Source organism: Ixodes scapularis, unplaced genomic scaffold (assembly GCF_016920785.2).
Source record: "Ixodes scapularis isolate PalLabHiFi unplaced genomic scaffold, ASM1692078v2 PGA_scaffold44__24_contigs__length_19508400, whole genome shotgun sequence".
In the NCBI taxonomy this organism is placed as follows: domain Eukaryota; kingdom Metazoa; phylum Arthropoda; class Arachnida; order Ixodida; family Ixodidae; genus Ixodes; species Ixodes scapularis.
This window is the reverse complement of record NW_024609873.1, coordinates 4607723-4626551: the sequence shown is the minus strand read 5'-3', so window position 1 is coordinate 4626551 and position 18829 is coordinate 4607723. Positions and strand designations below refer to the sequence as shown.

The 18829-nt window shown below is 47.1% G+C and overlaps 1 pseudogene; it reads right to left on the bottom strand.

Moving 5' to 3' along the window:
- Positions 1–4146: 4146 nt before the first annotated feature.
- On the bottom strand, positions 4147–15394 carry LOC115314393 (annotated as a pseudogene).
- Positions 15395–18829: the final 3435 nt, after the last annotated feature.

Genomic DNA, 18829 nt, shown 5'->3' with positions numbered 1-18829 from the left:
CGCCGGGCTCTAATCCCCGTTCTCGCTCATTATAACTCGAGCTCCTTTAGTCGCCGACCGCGACACCACTCACATGCGAAACCCGGAGGAAACAGAAATGAGTCCCACCTGTGTCAGTGCGCCGCTCCTGAGTCGATGACTCTCCGGTGTCGCTGGACGTCACCCACCGGAGTCGGTCTTGGGTTCGGGCCCGGCTGGTCCGCTCTTCGGGTCGCAACACCACGCAACCTCTCATGTAGACGATGCTGCGTCGTCGCAGTATTTTGGGCCGTAACCCACGAAGCTTCTCGCGTGGATGTTGCTCCGTGCACTCGTTCTCGTCGGGTCGTAACCCAAAGGGCCTCTCACGAGGATGTCGCCTGGTCGAAACCCACGAGGCCTCTCATGGGGATGTCGCCTTCTTCTCTTCGGGTCGAAACCCACCAGGACCTCTCACGTGGATATCGTCCTGGTCACTTCGGGCCGGAGCCCACGAGGCTTCTCACGTGGATGTTGCCTCGTCCACCGTTGACGTCGGGTCGAAACCCCCAAGACCTCTCACGTAGATGCCGTCTTGGTCACTTCGGGCCGGAGCCCACGAGGCTTCTCACAGGGATGCTGCCTCGTCCACCGTTGAGCCGAAGCTCACGTACTTGCCCGCAGGTCGCCGCCACGTCGTCTCACCGGAAATCGCGCCACCATCCTGTCGACTGCGCCAGTTAAAGTCGTCCCGGTGGGTGTGGGAGGCAGGTTCTGCTTCGATGGTCTGGAGCGTGGTGGCACGAACGTCGCTGAGTGACGGGTCGACTCACTGCTTCTAGGGAACTATGTGCATTTATTTACACTCTAGTTACAAGTCCCAACTTGGGAAACCATCCTGCCTCGTCTAAAGTCTCGACCCCCGTCCCCAATTTCTCTCCATCAAATCCAAAGTCCGAATCCCTCAAAATCCTCTCCGCGCTCTTTTTGTAGGTCCGTAGGGGCCTCCTTTCCCCTCAGGAACCGACCAATCTCTTCAAATTCCGCCACTCACACGTGGTACACTGTTCTCCAATGGTTGGCCAGCTGTCATCCTGGCGCCCTAACGGTCAAACCTAAATTCCTCGTAGAGTTGTTCTCTGCAATTTTCCCAGCCTGACTGGCGCCAACCGCTAAGTTATTGCATCGGGCAAAAAGCGACAATTTTATACAAAGCGGCAAAACCCTCTGCATACACGCACATTCGGTTATAAGCCACAAGCATCTTCCAGCGCGGGCTCTTTCGGTCCCGGTCCGAGCAGACCCCCGAAACCCGAGACGCTTCTTAACGACCGGCGGGGGGACCGCTCCCGCGTCGCGGCCGCTCTGGCCCCGCCGACCCAAACGTAGAAAGCTAAAAAGCACAACGCCGACGCAACTCTGGAAAGATAAACTTTCCTAACCAAAAGAAAACACGTTAATTAATAAGCATGACTCCTAAATACTTAACTGTACCCATCAGAAATTTTGGAACATAATTAATCCCCATTATCATAAACTGGTCTCTTTAGTAAATGACAATGGAATTTCCCTTATTGATGATGACGCTGTTGAAACGTTTGGTGACTTATTTTCTGCCGTGTTTAATATTACTATCATCACATCGCCGCTAGATATTTAATCTCTGTTCGTGCCACCTATGCATCCAATTGCTTTTTCGGAAACGGCATTAGCAAATTAATGGACGCGCTCAAAACGTCATCGTCACCAGGAGCTGACGACATAAACAGCAAAATATTGAAAATGACTTAACTGTCAACTGTTTTTCTAACATCATTATTTCAACAATCCTTAGATACCGGTGATGTTCCTGACGACTGGAAAAAAGGTAAGGTCGTTCCGGTTCACAAGTCTGGTGATGCGCAATCCCCTCTAAATTACCGGCCCATATTATTAACTTCTGTATACTCTAAGCTCATGGAACATGTCATACATTCTCAAGTTATGCAATTTCTGAAACAGAATAAATTCTTTTTTCCCCAATCAACATGGCTTTAGGAAACACCGTTCATGCGAAACGCAGCTGGCCACTTTCTGTCATGATATTCATTCTTCTGTAGAAAAGTGGCACCAAGTTGATGCCATTTTTCTCCATTTTTTTTTAAAGCTTTTGATCGCTTTTCCCATAAACTTCTACTAGCAAAGCTGCCCGCACTGTCTCTTGACTGTTTCATTCTAGCATGGATCGAAGGCTTTCTCACCTCTCGAAGCCAGCATGTGCAAATTAACAACGCTCCTCCCGAAGCGCTCCTGTAACCTGCGGTATACCGCAAGGATCTGTTCTTGGACCCCTACATTTCTCGTGTATATTAATGACCTACCTCTTTTATTGTCTTCTAAAGCTCGTCTATTTGCTGTTGACTGCGTAGTCTACAGAGCCATATCTAACACAGATGACTTCCGTAACCTACAGGCTGATCTAGACCGAATTAGCGATTGGTGTTCAAAGTGGCAGATGCTACTAAATACATCAAAATCCAAATGCTTCACTTTCTATCGAGCTCGTCAACATTTTCACTCTTCCTATACTCTGTTGGTAATCTTAATATCGATTCCGTGTCGACCTAGAAGTATCTTGGCGTTCATTTCACTCACGACCCTTCTTGGAAAACCCATATTAATACTATCATTTCCGACTCAAACTGCACTCTTGGTCTCTTGCGCCGTAATCTTCGTCTCGCGTCCTTATCTGTGAAGCGACTTGCATACGTCACATTGGTGCGTCCGAAACTAGAATATGCATCGTCAGTCTGGGACCCCCCACCTTAAATACTTTGTATCCGGACTTAGAATCAGTTCAAACTCGTGCCACTCGCTTTTAGAGCGCAGCTCTTAGGGGCCCGTTCCCGGCTTGAGCGGCGTCGGCGTCGCCGTTGGCGTCGCCGTCGCCGTCGGCGTCGCCGTCGGCGTAACCAAGGTCACCCCAAGGTCACGCGACCCCCAAGGTCACCCCAAGGTCACGTGGCCCCCAAGGTCACCCCAAGGTCAAGTGACCCCAGAGGTCACGTGACCCCTCCCCCAGGGTCACATGACCCCCAAGGTCACGTGACACCCAAAGTCACGTGACCCCCCGAAGTCACGTGACCACCCCCAGGGTCCCGTGACCTCCCCGATGACGTCATCGATGACGTCACCGGCATCCACATCGTCATCGTCATCATCACTGATGACGTCATGAGTGACGTCACTGATGACCTCACCGGCATCCGCATCGTCATCGTCATCACTGATGACGTCACCGGCATCCGCATCGTCGTCATCATCACGGATTACGTCATCGGAGTCCGCATCGTCATCGTCACTGATGACGTCATTAGTGACGTCACTGATGACCTCACCGGCATCCGCATCGTCATTGTCATCATCACTGATGACGTCATCAGTGACGTCACTGATGACGTCATCAGTGACGTCACTGATGACGTCACCGGCATCCGCATCGTCATCATCACGGATGACGTCATCAGTGACGTCACTGATGACATCGTCGGCATCGTCACGTGACCCCCAAGGTCACGTGACCCCCCTCCCCACGTCACTTCACCCCCCAGTACCCTTCCGTCCTCCTCCTCAAGAGCTGCGCTCTAATTCGGTGTTACAGGGAGTGGTAAACGGCTTTCACTTTTATAACGTCTCAGTTAGGGAGCCTTCATATGCGAAGCGCACATGAAGGCACCCTAGTCTCAGTACTCAAGGTTTGTTAGTGTTACTGAACTTAAACAAAACTTATCATTAACCCCTTTGTGTTCACGCAGGTGCATCGCTAAATTATGTCTTTTCTACAGGTTTTACTTCGACGATCATCTACACAATTCATTCATCTTGCCACCTCATCGCATATCATTTCGCATTGACCACCATGCAAAAGTTGGCCTTTTTTTCCACTTGAAATACAGCATTCCTTAAATCTTTTTTCCCGGCGCCATCTGTGGACTGGAACGGCCTGCCCGAAGCAATCGTCTCTGCTCAAGACATCGATTCGTTCCGCCAAATGTTAACCTCGCTATTTGTTTTTAACTTACTCCCTTATGTAATGCCCTGACTCAGAGTTCTTAAGGTATTTAAACAAACAAATAAATAAATAAATAAATTAATTAATAAATAAACTGTAATGCCAACATAACACTGGAGGATACAGACATTTTTTTTTTACAAGCTCTTGTTCATTTTTTGGGGCTTGGCACTTTCCCTTTTTGATTTCCTCTCGGTGTTTATACCCTTAACAAAAAAGTGCAGCCAAGTTGTCAGGTAAAAGCTGATTACCTTTTTTGTTAGTGCAGCGGCATGTTCACTGCAACCGATGCTGCAAATCAACCTCGCCCTCACCAGGATAAGTGCGTCTAAAATATTCTCGGTGTGCAGCTTGTTTCTACTAGAGCATTCAGTTAACATGTCCTCAAGCTTCTTTACAAAGCGGTAGAGTGCATTACGAGGGTACAGAAGTCCTCCCTTATCCTTGTGGAGAGTAAGCCTTGCAATTCCACAACTGCCCTCAACGGCCGACATTGTCAACGCTTGCATGCAAGGCTCACATTTTGTTTTCGTGACACACTTCTTTGCATTTCAGCCAGACACATAGTAGATGAGTCGTGAGTCGCTCCTCTCTATGTGCCAGTGTTGCGGAATGGGCACCCCCATTCCATTCCAATTCCATTCCGGGGAATTAGAGTTTGCGATAATTCCATTCCTTTCAACTCCTAGGAATGAGGAAACTGGGCCCATTCCCACTCCTGGAATGGCTGAATCGTTCCATTCCATTCCTCTAATTCCTGGACGTTAATAGTGTCACTTAAAAGCTGCATTGCGTTGCAGGGTTGGGCAGAAATATTCAAAAATGTATTTGAAAATACAAATACTGGGATAAATGAAAAAAGTTGCTAAAATAGTGATACTGAAGTCTCAAATATATCTGTAAAAATGTATCGCGATACGTATCCGAAATACGTTTTAAAAAGAGGGAAATGTCTTTCGAAATACAAATACAAGAATACACTTAGCGAGTGCAGAAACATGAATACCGATAATGCAATACATTTTTCAAATTTCTTTGAGACACCAACTGAGATGAGGCTTTAAGCTCGAAGTGGAAGTTTTTTAGTTGTCCCGGAACAACTTTCCCGCAGGCTTGGCACTTCGCCTTGAAGGTAGTGGTTCCGGACGAAGAGTTCTCAATGGGTTCACAAACATTCCATCAAGGATTGACCGCGCTCCCTTCCCTGGCATCCTGTCTGTCTGACCAGTGACGCGAAAAAACTTTGACCTCTAAATAAATTCCATCAAAACATCACCACTTCCCTGTTCAATAAGGGCGCCCCTGTCAGCACTGATCACCTGACGTCACGGTGGGATGAACTACAGGTTTTCCCGCTCATTTTAATCCAAGCGACGACCAATTTAATCCCGGGGTCACTCAATTTAATCGAAGCGCCATAGAATTTAATCCAAGCGCCACACAATTTAATCCCGGGGTCAGTCAATTTAATCCACAATACACTTATTTTGTTCAGTGGTCGTGTTTTGCTTACACATTTGGTAACTTAGAATAATTGTTTATACAATTTGAATTTTTGGGGGAGCAATTGATAATTTGTTCACTAATGTGATTACTTTGAGTTACTTGTGCAACTATTGACGAGGCTTAATTGATACGTTGGTTACTCTTTTTACAGTGCAGCTCTTAGGCACCCGTTTCCGGCTTAAGCGGCAACGGCGTTGGCGTAACCACGCGGTGCATGATGGGCGAGTTCCCCCGCTAAATTTAGCGGAAAATTTCCCCGCTAAATCTAGCAGAAAATTTTCCCTGCTAAATCTAGCCGAACATTTTTACTGCTAAATCTAGCGGAACATTTTCCCCGCTAAATTTAGCGGAATATTTTCCCCGCTAAATCTAGCGGAAAATATTCCCTGCTATATTTAACGGAAAATTTCTCCCGCTAAATTTAGCGGAAAATCTTTCCAGCTGGATTTAGCGGAAACTCTTCCCAGCTGGATTTAGCGGAAAATTTGTCCCGCTAAGTCTAGCGGAAAATTTTCCCCGCTAAATCTAGCGGAAAATGTTCACCGCTATATTCAGCGGGAAATTTTCCCCCGCTAAATCTATCGGAAAATTTTCCCAGCTAGATTTATCGGAAAATTTGCCCCGCAAAGTCTAGCGGAGAAGCTTCCCCGCTAAATCTAGCGGAAAATTTTTTCCGCTAAAGTTAGCGGAAAATTTGTTCTGCTAAATCTAGCGGAACATTTTCCCCGCTAAATTTAGTGGGAAAAGTTTCCCCGCTCTATCTAGCGGAAAATATTCCCCGCTATATTTAGCGGAAAATTTCCCCCGCTAACTCTGGCGGAAAATTTTCCCAGCTAGATTTATCGGAAAATTTGCGCCGCAAAGTCTAGCGGAGAAGCTTCCTTGCTAAATCTAGCGGAAAATCCTCCCAGCTAGATTTAGCGGAATATTTGCCCCGCTAAGCTTAGCGGAAATTTTTCCCCGCTATATCTAGCGTAAAATTTTTCCCGTTAAATTTAGCGGAAAAATTTCACGCTAGATTTAGCGGAGAAAATTTGTAGTGCCAAAGCGCGACACTTATTGTGGTGGCTCACGCAACGACTGGAGCTAATAGGGTATTTTCGTAGATTGTTTCTGCTGCCGCGCAACGCTCCGCAACCAGCTACGCTAGCCGGAACTCTACAGTCAAGGCCATCGGCGCGCCGGCGCAGTAGCGGCTTCTCCGCTGTGGAGGGCTTAGCGGAGGGTGAAACGCGGCCTACAAAAACTCCCTGTAGACCTTTTCTGCAAGTGCGCCGCCATCTTGAATTGACGTCACTTCCAGTATGGGCGAAAACATTGTTTTGCCTTTGCCACGCCAAGAGAAAGCATTTAGGATATAAGCGTAACCGTCACACATTATCGTTTTGCTTCCCCCTTATTTTTTTACTAGTTACAAGTTGAAACGTTTTAGTATTTTTTCATCGCACATACCGGATACGCCTATTAGGTGGCTGGGGACGAGAGTACACAGAAAAGGTCTATAGAAAGTATTCACTGGCGGCCATATCTGTGTGCACGAATGCTGAGCGCGTCCTGACGCCGAGCTTCCACAGTTCTTTTGCAACGTGCATTCGGCACCATCAAGAGTGCCGGTCTTAGCAGCCTATTAAAGTGAGCTCGTTCTGAGCATGCGCTCTAAACAGCACCCATAAACATGGCGCCCAGTGAATACTTCCTATTGACCGTTTTAGCGTGCGGCACGAGCAGCACCGACGGGACCGAGCTCCAGGCTCGAACAGAACAGCACGAGACTGGCCGCGTTCGACGGTGCAGGAGGGCGGTCTCGGCGGAGCCCCCTTTTGATGATCTTTTTCAGTTTTATTGCGGTTATAAAGATCAGTTTGTCAATTTGCATCGACGGACGTCTTTCCTGAACCCCACAATTTTTCCGCTATATTTAGCGGGGAAAATTTTCTGCGAAATTTAGCGCGGAAAATTTTCCGCTAGATTTAGCGTGGAAACTTTTCCGCTAAACTTAGCGGGGAAACTTTTCCGGTAGATTTAGCGTGGAAAGTTTTCCACTAGATTTAGCCAGGAAATTTTTTCGCTATATTTAGCGAGGAAAAGTTTCCGCAAGATTTAACGGGGAACACTTTCCGCTAGGTTTAGCGGGAAAACGTTTCCGCTAAATTTAGCAGGGAAAATTTCCTGCTAGATTTAGCGGGGAAAATGTTCTACTAGACTTAGCGGAAAAACTTTCCGCCAGATTTAGCAGGGAAAATATTCCGCTAAATTTAACGGGGAAAATTTTCCGCTAGATTTGGCGGGAAATTTTTTGCTATATCTAGGGGGAAAGTTTTCCGCTAGACTTAGCGGGGAAATTTCCGATAAATTTAGCGGGAAAAGTTTCCGCTAAATTTAGCGGGAAAAATTTTCTGCTAGATTTAGCGGGGAAGCTTCTCCGCTAGACTTTGCGGGGCAAATTTTCCGATAAACCTAGCTGGGAAAATTTTCCGATAGATTTAGCGGGGAATATTTTCCGCTGAATATAGCGGTGAACATTTTCCGCTAGATTTAGCCGGGAAAATTTTCCGCTAAATATTGGGGGAAAATTTTTCGCTAAATTTAGCGGGAAAAAGTTTCCGCTAAATTTAGCAGGGAAAATTTCCTGCTAGATTTAGCGGGGAAAATGTTCTACTAGACTTAGCGGAAAAAAATTTCCGCTAGATTTAGCAGAGAAAATATTCCGCTAAATTTAACGGGGAAAATTTTCCGCTAGATTTGGCGGGGAAAATTTTTTGCTATATATAGGGGGAAATTTTTCCGCTAGATTTAGCGGGGAAATTTTCCGCTAAATTTAGCGAGAAAAGTTTCCGCTAAATTTAGCGGGAAAAATTTTCTGCTAGATTTAGCGGGGAAGCTTCTCCGCTAGACTTTGCGGGGCAAATTTTCCGATAAATCTAGCTGGGAAAATTTTCCGATACATTTAGCGGGGAATAGGGAGTTTTCGTAGATCGTTTTCGCCGTCCCGCAAGGCCCTCTGCAACCCGCTACGATAGCGGGAACTCCACAGTCAAGGCTGTCGGCGCGCAGGCGCAGTAGCAACTTGTTCGTTGCGGAACGCTTAGCGGAGGGGGCAGCGCGGTCTACGAAAATTCCCTATTATTTTCCGCTGAATATAGCGGTGAACATTTTCCGTTAGATTTAGCGGGGAAAATTTTCCGCTAAATATAGGGGGAAAATTTTTCGCTAAATTTAGCGGGAAAATTTTCCGCTAGATTTAGCGTGGAAACTTTTCCGCTAAACTTAGCGAGGAAACTTTTCCGGTAGATTTAGCGTGGAAAGTTTTCCACTAGATTTAGCCGGGAAATTTTTTCGCTAAATTTAGCGAGGAAAAGTTTCCGCTAGATTTAACGGGGGAACACTTTCCGCTAGATTTAGCGGGAAAAAGTTTCCGCTAAATTTAGCAGGGAAAATTTCCTGCTAGGTTTAGCGGGGAAAATGTTCTACTAGACTTAGCGGAAAAAATTTCCGCTAGATTTAGCAGGGAAAATATTCCGCTAAATTTAACGGGGAAATTTTTCCGCTAGATTTGGCGGGGAAAATGTTTTGCTATATATAGGGGGAAATTTTTCCGCTAGATTTAGCGGGGAAATTTTCCGCTAAATTTAGAGGGAAAAATTTTCTGCTAGATTTAGCGGGGAAGCTTCTCCGCTAGACTTTGCGGGGCAAATTTTCCGATAAATCTAGCTGGGAAAATTTTCCGATAGATTTAGCGGGGAAAATTTTCCGCTGAATATAGCGGTGAACATTTTCCGCTAGATTTAGCGGGGAAAATTTTCCGCTAAATATAGGGGGAAAATTTTTCGCTAAATTTGGCGGGAAAATTTTTCGCTAGATATAGTGGGAAAAATTTTCCGCTAAATTTAGCGGGGAAGCTTCTCCGCTAGACTTTGCGGGGCAAATTTTCCGCTAAATCTAGCTGGGAAAATTTTCCGCTAGATTTAGCGGGGAAACTTTTCCGCTAGATTTAGCGGGAAAATTTTCCACTAGATTTAGCGGGAAAACTTTTCCGCTAAATCTAGCTGGGAAAATCTTACGCTAGATTCAGGGAGGAAAATTTTCCGCTAGATTTAGCGGGAAAAACTTTCCGCGAGATATAGCGGGAGAAAGGTTTCCGCTAAATGTAGTGGAAAATTTTTACACTAGATTTAGCGGGGAAAATATTCCGCTAGACTTAGCGAGGAAAATTGTCCGCTAAATCTAGCTGGGAAATTTTTCCGCTAGATTTAGCGGGGAAATGTTTCCGCTAGGCTTAGTGGGATAATTTTTCCACTAGATTTAGCGGGAAACTTTTCCGCTAGACTTTGCGGGGCAAATTTTTCGCTAAATCTAGCTGGGAAAATATTCCGCTAGATTTAGCGGGGAAAACTTTCCGCTAGGTTTAGCGGGGGAAAAATTTCCGCTAAATTTAGCGGGAAAAATTTTACACTAGATTTAGTGGGGAAAATTTCCCGCTAGACGTAGCGGGGAAAATATTCCACTAGATTTAGCAGGGAAAGTTTTCCGCTAGACTTAGCTGGGAAATGTTTCCGCTACATTTAGCGGGGGAATTCACCCATCGTTCACCGCGTGGTTACGGCGACGGCGACGGCGACGCCGCTTAAGCCGGAAGCAGGTGCCTAAGAGCTGCGCTCTAAAAAGAGTAACCAACATATCAATTAAGCCTCGTCAATAGTGGGACTAGTAACTGAAAGTAATCACGTAAGTGATCAAATTCTCAATTGCCCCCCAAAATTTCAAATTGTATAAACAATTGTTCTAAGTTACCAAATGTGTAAGCAAAACACGACCACTGAACACAATAAGTGCATATATATAAATTGGGGATTAAATTGACTGATCCCGGGATTAAATTGTGTGGCACTTGGATTAAATTGTATGGCGCTTGGATTAAATTGAGTGACCCCGGGATTAAATTGGTCGTTGCTTGGATTAAAATGAGCGGGAAAACCTGTAGTATTGCTAGTATTCTTGTATCTGTAGGTGTTGCCTTGAACATGAAACTTTACCCACGCTGCTGTATGAAAGGATAGTGTACGTACTTTCGTTATAGGTTACCTCGTTGAAGACCATGCAGGCAGTTGCATTTGGAATTTTCGAGAAAAGTGGACGACCTGAAGCATCCTGCAGAAGCACATGTCTTATATTCTGTTACGGTTGAAAAATCGATACGGTGGCATCCCTGTTGTGACGGACCCTCCGCCTCCAATGCATGAATAGCAGTCTTTAAGTTTCGCCTAGCATCATTCAAACAGAGACCTCGTGGATTGCGACCTGAGATGGCCGGCACAGATGCGAGCCCTCCGGGAAACAGCGCGCTCGAGACGAGTCGCAGGTGTACGAAGTCTGTGTCCGCACAGCGAGGCCACGTCTGGCCTCCTTCCTGGGTATCGGATCACCAGAGCTGCGGGTCACGTTCACGTCGGCTGATGACGTACCCTTGCGCCGCGCAATGTTACGGGCGCAGACGCATTTGGATATGTGTTGAACTTCACTGGTGAAAGGCGCCCCCGACCCCCCCCCCTCCCCCCTTTGTCTTTGCTTTGACGCTTTTTAGAGCGCAGCTCTTAGGGGCCCGTTTCCGGCTTGAGCGGCGTCGCCGTCGCCGTCGCCGTCGCCGTCGCCGTCGGCGTAACCGCGCGGTGCATCATGGGAAATATCCCATAATGCACCGCGCGAGCCCCCCACCGGGGTCACGTGACTTCGTGGGGAGGCACGTGACCCCCCCCGAGGTCACGTGACCCCCCGAAGACACGTGACTCCCCTGAGATCACGGGACCCCCTCCTCGAGGTCACGTGACTCCCCTGAGGTCACGTGACCCCCTCCTCGAGGTCACGTGACCCCCGCCGATGTCGCGTGACCCCCCGATGACGTCATCGACAGTGATGACGTCACCGGCATCCACATCGTCATCGTCATCATCAGTGATGACGATGACGATGCGGATGCCGGTGACGTCATAAGTGATGATGACGATGACGATGTGGATGCTGGTGACGTCATCAGTGATGATGACGATGACGATGTGGATGCCGGTGACGTCATCAGTGATGATGACATCAATGATGATGACGTCATCAGTGACGATGACGATGTGGATGCCGGTGACGTCATCAGTGATGATGACGATGTGGATGCCGGTGACGTCATCAGTGATGACGTCATCAGTGATGATGACGATGACGATGCGGATGCCGGTGACGTCATCAGTGATGATGACGATGTGGATGCCGGTGACGTCATCAGTGATGATGACGATGACGATGTGGATGCCGGTGACGTCATCGGTGATGATGACGATGACGATGTGGATGCCGGTGACGTTACCGACATCCGCATCGTCATCGTCATCATCACTGATGACGAAATCAGTGACGTCATTGATGTCGTCACCGGCATCCGCATCGTCATCGTCATCATCACTGATGACGTCGTCAGCGACGTCACTGATGACGTCACCGACATTCGCATCGTCATCGTCATCATCACTGGTGAAGTCATCAGTGACGTCACTAATGACGTCATCAGTGACGTCAGTGATGACATCATCGGCATTGGGGGTCAGGTGACCCCCCAAGGTCACGTAACCCCCCCCTGGTTAGTCTAACCCCCCCCCCCCAGCGCCCTTCCCTCCTCCTCCTCAAGAGCTGCGCTCCAATTCGGCGTTACAGGGAGTTGTAAGCGGCTTTCACTTTTTTTATTTCATTTTTTTCGCGTATAAGTCTGTTAGGGCCTTACGCGGGTTCCCAGTTTCTCTCTCATTTTATTTCTGAAGAACTGACTTGCTGACTGGCTCGGTATAGCTGAACGTAAATAAATGAATAAATAAAGAAATAAATAAAAATATAAAAAACTTGGCCCATTCCATTCCCATTCCATTCCGGGCAAAGGCATCTAATTCCATTCCCATTCCATTCCCCTCAACGTTGCCGCCATTCCATTCCCATTCCAATCCGGGGTCGAGAAAGTGTGGAATGATTCCGGAATCATTCCAACTCCGGAGTGGCAACTCCGCAACACTGCTATGTGCTGCTCATGGTCAAGGGAAGGCGACGAAGCCATCCCAGCAGCAGGCAGATTTCCAGACTTCATGAGGTCATCTGCTTGATCCTACAAGCTGCTGCTGCTAGGAGGGCAATTGTTGCTCTCTTCTCCGGTTTCCAGCACTGCTCTCAGTGCACATGGGCCAGCATTGCCATACCTCACAGTTTTCACCAAACTGTAAAAAGATATACAGTTCATTGTCATCAAGAACTGAGTGGCAGTGGGTCATCATTATATCCCGAAGCCTGTATCACAATCCCAAACAGGTTTTTGATCGGATCCTTACTCAGACGTGATGTCATGATGTACTTGTAGCCTACTTCTTCAGTGAGGTACGACAGAAGCTCGGGTGTTCTCGACAAAGTCACCCACAGACCTGCAGCTGTTGATTCGCTGAGGAAGCCTCCAGCCCCATCCGGATGGCTCTCCCAAGCTGCCAGGTACTCCAGGAAGCTTGCGATGACTGCTCTGGAGGACGAGTTGAGTCGCAAAGTTTCGGACGTGAATCGGGACGTCATGACACTGATGAGCCGGTTGATCTTCCTGGGGCAAGAATGACGCCATGACCCGTCATCAATTTTAAATATTGCGTATGCATTTTTAATGTTTTATTTTGTTATCCTTGGTTAGTCTGATTGTCCCTATTAATGGCTGAGCTCTGCTAAGAACTTTTTATGTGGCTATGGGGTTAGATGCCTCGCACCTCTGCCTGGCTTCTGAATCTACGGCCAAGAAAGCAATACAGCAAATTAAATAATTTACTCAGGTCGTAGTAGCGCTCATAGTTATGAACGAAAGATAAATGTGCATACCTCTATTATTGCATGTATTGCGAGGAATGTGTGTAACTGCCCCATTTTGTATATTTTGTCACTCGACTGGATCCATTGTGACTTGAATCGCATGAAAAACTCTTGCGTAGCACTGATAGTTCCGGTCGTTGCTTCGATCTCATCATCGTAAAGGTGGAGGCCCTGGAGCACCCTGTCCCCGAAGAGCTGGAACGCTAGCCCAACTCTCATCTTTTCTAAGGCATTCGGCTGCAGGTGGCATTTCGTGAATCCAGGCATAGCCGTAAGCGTGTCAGGCAACTAACGTCAAGCTCGAATGCTTCTCTAACGTGGTGCATTGTTACCTGGATAAGTAAAAACCATATTGATATGAATTGGCAGGAAAAGGAAAAGATTTATTAAATTACGGCTTAATTCGCCCTTTTGCACTGATACCGAATTATAGTCTTCAAGTAGACGTGTTTTTCTGTTCAAACTCGCAGTTTGATGACTTGAGAGCTAAACAAGACTATGTATTTTCTCTGTCTGCTGCCAAAGAAGATTTGATGCTACAGCATTTATACCTTTTGCCTGTTGAGGACGTGATCCTCACGTAATATTAACGTGTCAGGTGACGTGATGACCCATTACAGTTATTTAATCTTTTTTTTACTAAATTTAGCTCCTATATTTTCCAATTCAGTTTCCTGATTCTGCCAAATCTAGTAGGAGACGTCTAAAAATGTACTTACATGCCCATTCGGGGTGTTATATGGACACTTGAGTAGTCCGTTCCTCAAACACTTAATGAGGTGCGGAAAGTCTGTTACAAAGTGGATGTAGCGACCTGCGTCCACGGGGTGTTCCACCTTGCATTTTATGTTGCTTCGTGTTCCGTCAACACACAAGACTTTCCACATCCTTCGGTTCTAACTTGCGTCATCGCAGGTAACAAAGTCCACGGATAGACCACTCTTCTTCAGCGAGAATTGTGGCCTTAATGAGAACTTGAGCCAACAGATCTCTTTTCATACTGCCGCTTGTGGAAAATGTCCCAATCACTAGGCTCCACTTGCCAACGAATGGTACAAACATGATTACCATCCCATGGTCCGATTGCACATTCTTTTATGCCGCAGAGGTGTATTCTCACAGATGCACGAAACCTTCGATCTGGCCAGATTGCTTCACACACCGATGCTCCGAGAGCTTCAACTCGTCAACAAGCGGCCCACCGTGCTTCTTGAAGGAGTCCATGTCCCGTGTCTTGCGTTTCAGCTTTCCTAAGACTTTCTTACTAAATCCAAATGCGATTCGGTAGACAGCCATGTACCGCTCGACCGTGCACTTCCTTGGTTAGAGCAAGTATTTCATTGTCCCGCAAGTGGTCGTAGAGACGGGCACTCTTCACCTTCATAATAATGCACTCTAAAATCCACATCTTGCTGTAGTGGGAGCCTCTCTTCTTCACCTTTGATGCAAGAAAGCATTGCCTGACACTTTCTTGTTGCTTTGATGGGAGTTTGGAGATCTGCTCATTAAGAGCTTCTTAGTAACTGAGGCATTAAGCGCACGGATCTTCTGAATGGCATCTTTTATTGCCCCAATCCTTAAAGCAAGACGCCTGTTTTGCAGTGAAGCACATCACAGCTTTTGAGCAACTTTTCGACGCTCCGTGGCAGGCCTAGGGCTCGTCAAATTCTTGATCGTCTTGTCAGAAGTGCTTTCCGGAAGTACCTGCACGTGACGCACCGTCTTCTTACCACGGTGAAAGATACACTCTTTAGGTGAGGACACGACAAGGCTGAATGCACGGCGCGAGGAATCAGACAGCGTTCGTTCGACGGGCATCCGAAAGGCTGCATTATTGCGCGGCCACCGTGCCCACGGCTGACAGTGTCGCCGGCGGCCAAACGGCAAAACTGTGTGAGAGGGAAAAAATTATTTCGTTGCCATGACACCCCGGTACACCTTGGTCTTTCTGCACGTGCGGCAACCTCGCTGGAGCTCTGCGCGTGTGGAGCGTGAGGCGGCACGAGCCGTCTTGTGCACTGCTGCCCGCCTCCTGCGTCTTACACCGTGCTCACAAAACGGCTCTGCGTGCCCACGGGTCGACGAGTTATCTGCCGGCGCCGCTTGAAACCATAGTGAGGGAGAGAAAGAGGGGGAGTGAAAAGCGAACTTTATCGGCACGTCGCGAGGAGCGCGCTGTCCTCACCTGACGAGTATTATCTTACACCGTGCCTCCTGCAAACAGAAGAATACGTCAATTAAATATTTGAGCGCTAGAATAAAATGCAGTGAGAAATAGTGAAATGAAATGTTTTGCAAAAAGGAATCGAATAATGCTCGCCTTTTTTCCCACTCTGCCGAGACAATTCCTGTTAAGTATGTTCCTCGTCTTGGCATCACCTGTTCCTAGAGTCGTTTAGTGAAAAAGCTTGGATCGGTAACCTTCAGGATCCAGAGCACCAACACACAGTTCAAACGTTTCAACCTTTTCCAGCAGGTCTTCTGCTGCTGCTTGAGATTGGAGTCGACTGTCTTCAACCAGCCGCCCTCTTAGGCAAGTGAACGTCAGGTAGTCTGTCGCAGACGAACATCACCACCTTCTCAGATGTTACGACTACGTCCTCAGACAAACTCGAAGTGCAGTAAAACACTCCATCAAATTCTGTAAAGTAATGAGTGGTCCAGTACTTTAAGGGGGTTTTAAGACGGATCAAGAACGCTGAACTGTGCTTCCTGTCTGCCAGGACTGCTGTTCCTTGCGCTGTTTTGCCAGCATGGGGGGCGACGGCTGTTCCTTGCGTTGTCTCACCGGACCTAGAAATGGTTGGCGTCTCTTGAAGATCATGGTCGGGCATGCCCTGGCTCTTCATGTTGCTGCTCGTTGCTTCACTTTCACTACTTTCACATCTTTTCCTTTACTTCCTTGGTTTTGCCGTCATTTTTGACAGGTATGCCGGTAGATTCGAAAGGATCGTGGGGGTGGCATATTTTGTCAACAGTGGCCTTCCACGCGCAATGTGCACCTCCATGCCGTGGATTAGATGAACGTAGTCCCCAATTACGAACTGAGGTTCGAAATGTAGTTCGCAAACAGCGCATGATGCGTCAAGTACCTTGTCCGCACGGTGCAAGTTTCTCTCCCACTGCCTATGTCGTTCTACGTCTTGAGGGTCATTAAATAACGACGCCTTCGGTGCACCGTCCGCGTGACTGTAGCCCGTCCGACACCCCGGAGCGAAACAGTAGTTCCGCCGGCAACTGGGCATCTTAATTTACGTCAGAAGCGCGGGGCAAAATAAGCGGCGTGCGGACACAAAAAAAAAAAAAAAAAAATTGGGTTGTGTGTGTGTTTATACAGCCTAGAACTTGGTCTGCCTCACAGGGGCGACGAGTCTCCCAGCTGTAGATGAGAAATTTAGCCAGTGCGGTACAGCCGCTAGCCTGGGGTCTTTAACGTGCATCACGCAGTAGTGATACACGACCGCACGCCGGTACGATGCTCATCCAGATCGAAACGGGCAGGGGTGGGGCTCGAACCCAGGATCCCTGGGTTCTGCAGCCGGACACACACATAATATCCATACACAGTCACAAAATAAACGAAGAGCAGGGCAAAGTATGACGAAACGGAGAGCCGAGCTGACCGAGCGAACCGTGCCACTCGAGCGTAGCAACGACGAGAGTGCTCAGCAAGGTATATGTACATGGGTAGCGAAGCTTCCATAGAAGCCCACATGTCGAAAAAATGGCGGCCCATGGAGCTGCTTTAGCGCCATCTATGAGTCGTGGGGACACTTCCGGCGGAACAAAAAATCAACAGGAAATGACGACACTTCCGGAAAAAAACGTGACGTCATGCGTGCGTGCGGTTTGGCGCGAAAATTAAACAAAACTAATTCCAGAGATCACAGGTAAATGAACGACATATACACTAAAAAGTCTCAAACATAGCTCCGTGTTTGAGCTTTGTTTGATACTTTTTAGTGTATATGTCGTTCTTTTTACCTGCAGTCTCGGGTTTTTCCTGGGGTGTTTACACCTTGTGTTTACTCTATACTTTGATACTGGATCGTTTACACCCTTATTTGCCCTTGCTCTTATATTTTGTTCGAAATGTTTTTTTTCTGCAGCCGACTTTGTTAGCCGACCTGCTATGAGAGTAGTTTCATTTCATCACAACCATCGTGTCTTTGCACTGTGGTCAAACTCCAGCCGCAGTGTTTTGCTTTTTGTTCCTTCAGGATCCCTGGGAAATATGTGAGAAACCTGAAAGCAAATTATGTAATGTCACAAAAAAGAGTGAATCAAATTGCTGGAGTGTGTTGGGCGTATGAAATACACAACAGTAACTCTAATGCAAGTCCAACGTCGCTTTAACAGTCGCGTTTTATTTGTTTTATTCACTTACAATCATTCACTCAGATTACTCACTAGAATTATACAATCGGTATCAACTATTTTCAAAAGGTCATGGTTGAAGAAAATTAGTAGATCGGTACATAAGGCACACTGTTATAACATAAGACATTGTACAATCGGCTGGACGTTGTGAGGACGTTGACAGTTGATAGGCAGCCACTAATAACTCGGAGGTTCCACAGTGTTCCGACGACAACTGAGGCCACCACTGTAATACACAGAAAAGCTACACTTTTCTACACATTCCTTGGGCAAGGTACCATAATGCTTAACATATCTTAACTTGCATCTGCTGGTGCTGCTACACGGCAACGCAGCGATTGTTTGGTGGAGGTCAAGGAAGCCAAGTGGGGTAAACCCTCTTGGAGCCCTGTGGTATGCTGCACTTCATAAGCCAGTTTTGCTTCACAGCTTTAAACTCTATATATGTGAATAAGTTAGAGGACCACATTACCCCTCAAGAAACCGAAGAAAATGAAAGGCTCGAATAGAACATGCCTGCACTGCTTTAAAAAGTACTCTGGGTGGTCTCACAAACGTAGTCTGCGCACTTGCTGCCTAGCTTTACACTTTGCTACTGTATCAAATAGTCAGCATTTTTTTTTCCGCGCGAACCAGTGCAGAATGGCTCTGGCAATCAGAGAAAACAAATTATCATAAACACTTTTGTCACATACAGTCAGAGACTTTGAAAGCTTTTGGTTAAAAAGGACACAAAGAGTCCGCCCTACGTTCTCCTTTGAAATTAGGTTGTTGATACATGTCTCGAAGACTTCCTCACAAGCTTCAACAAATAATATGAAAGAAGCAGAAGGAACTGAGAGGATTCCAAAGTGGGAATCGGCAGTTCCTTTCACACTCAAATACAAGAGCACTTGATTTCCCTCAGAAAAACACACATTTTCTGTCCTCAACTCATATTTCTGGGATGTTCCTACACAGGAATGAACCTTGAGGAATTTCGATGCCAGCCACCCAGCAAAACAAACCATGTTGTTCTCTCCTATTGCCAAAGGGTAGTTTGAAGGCGAATCGTCTGCCGTG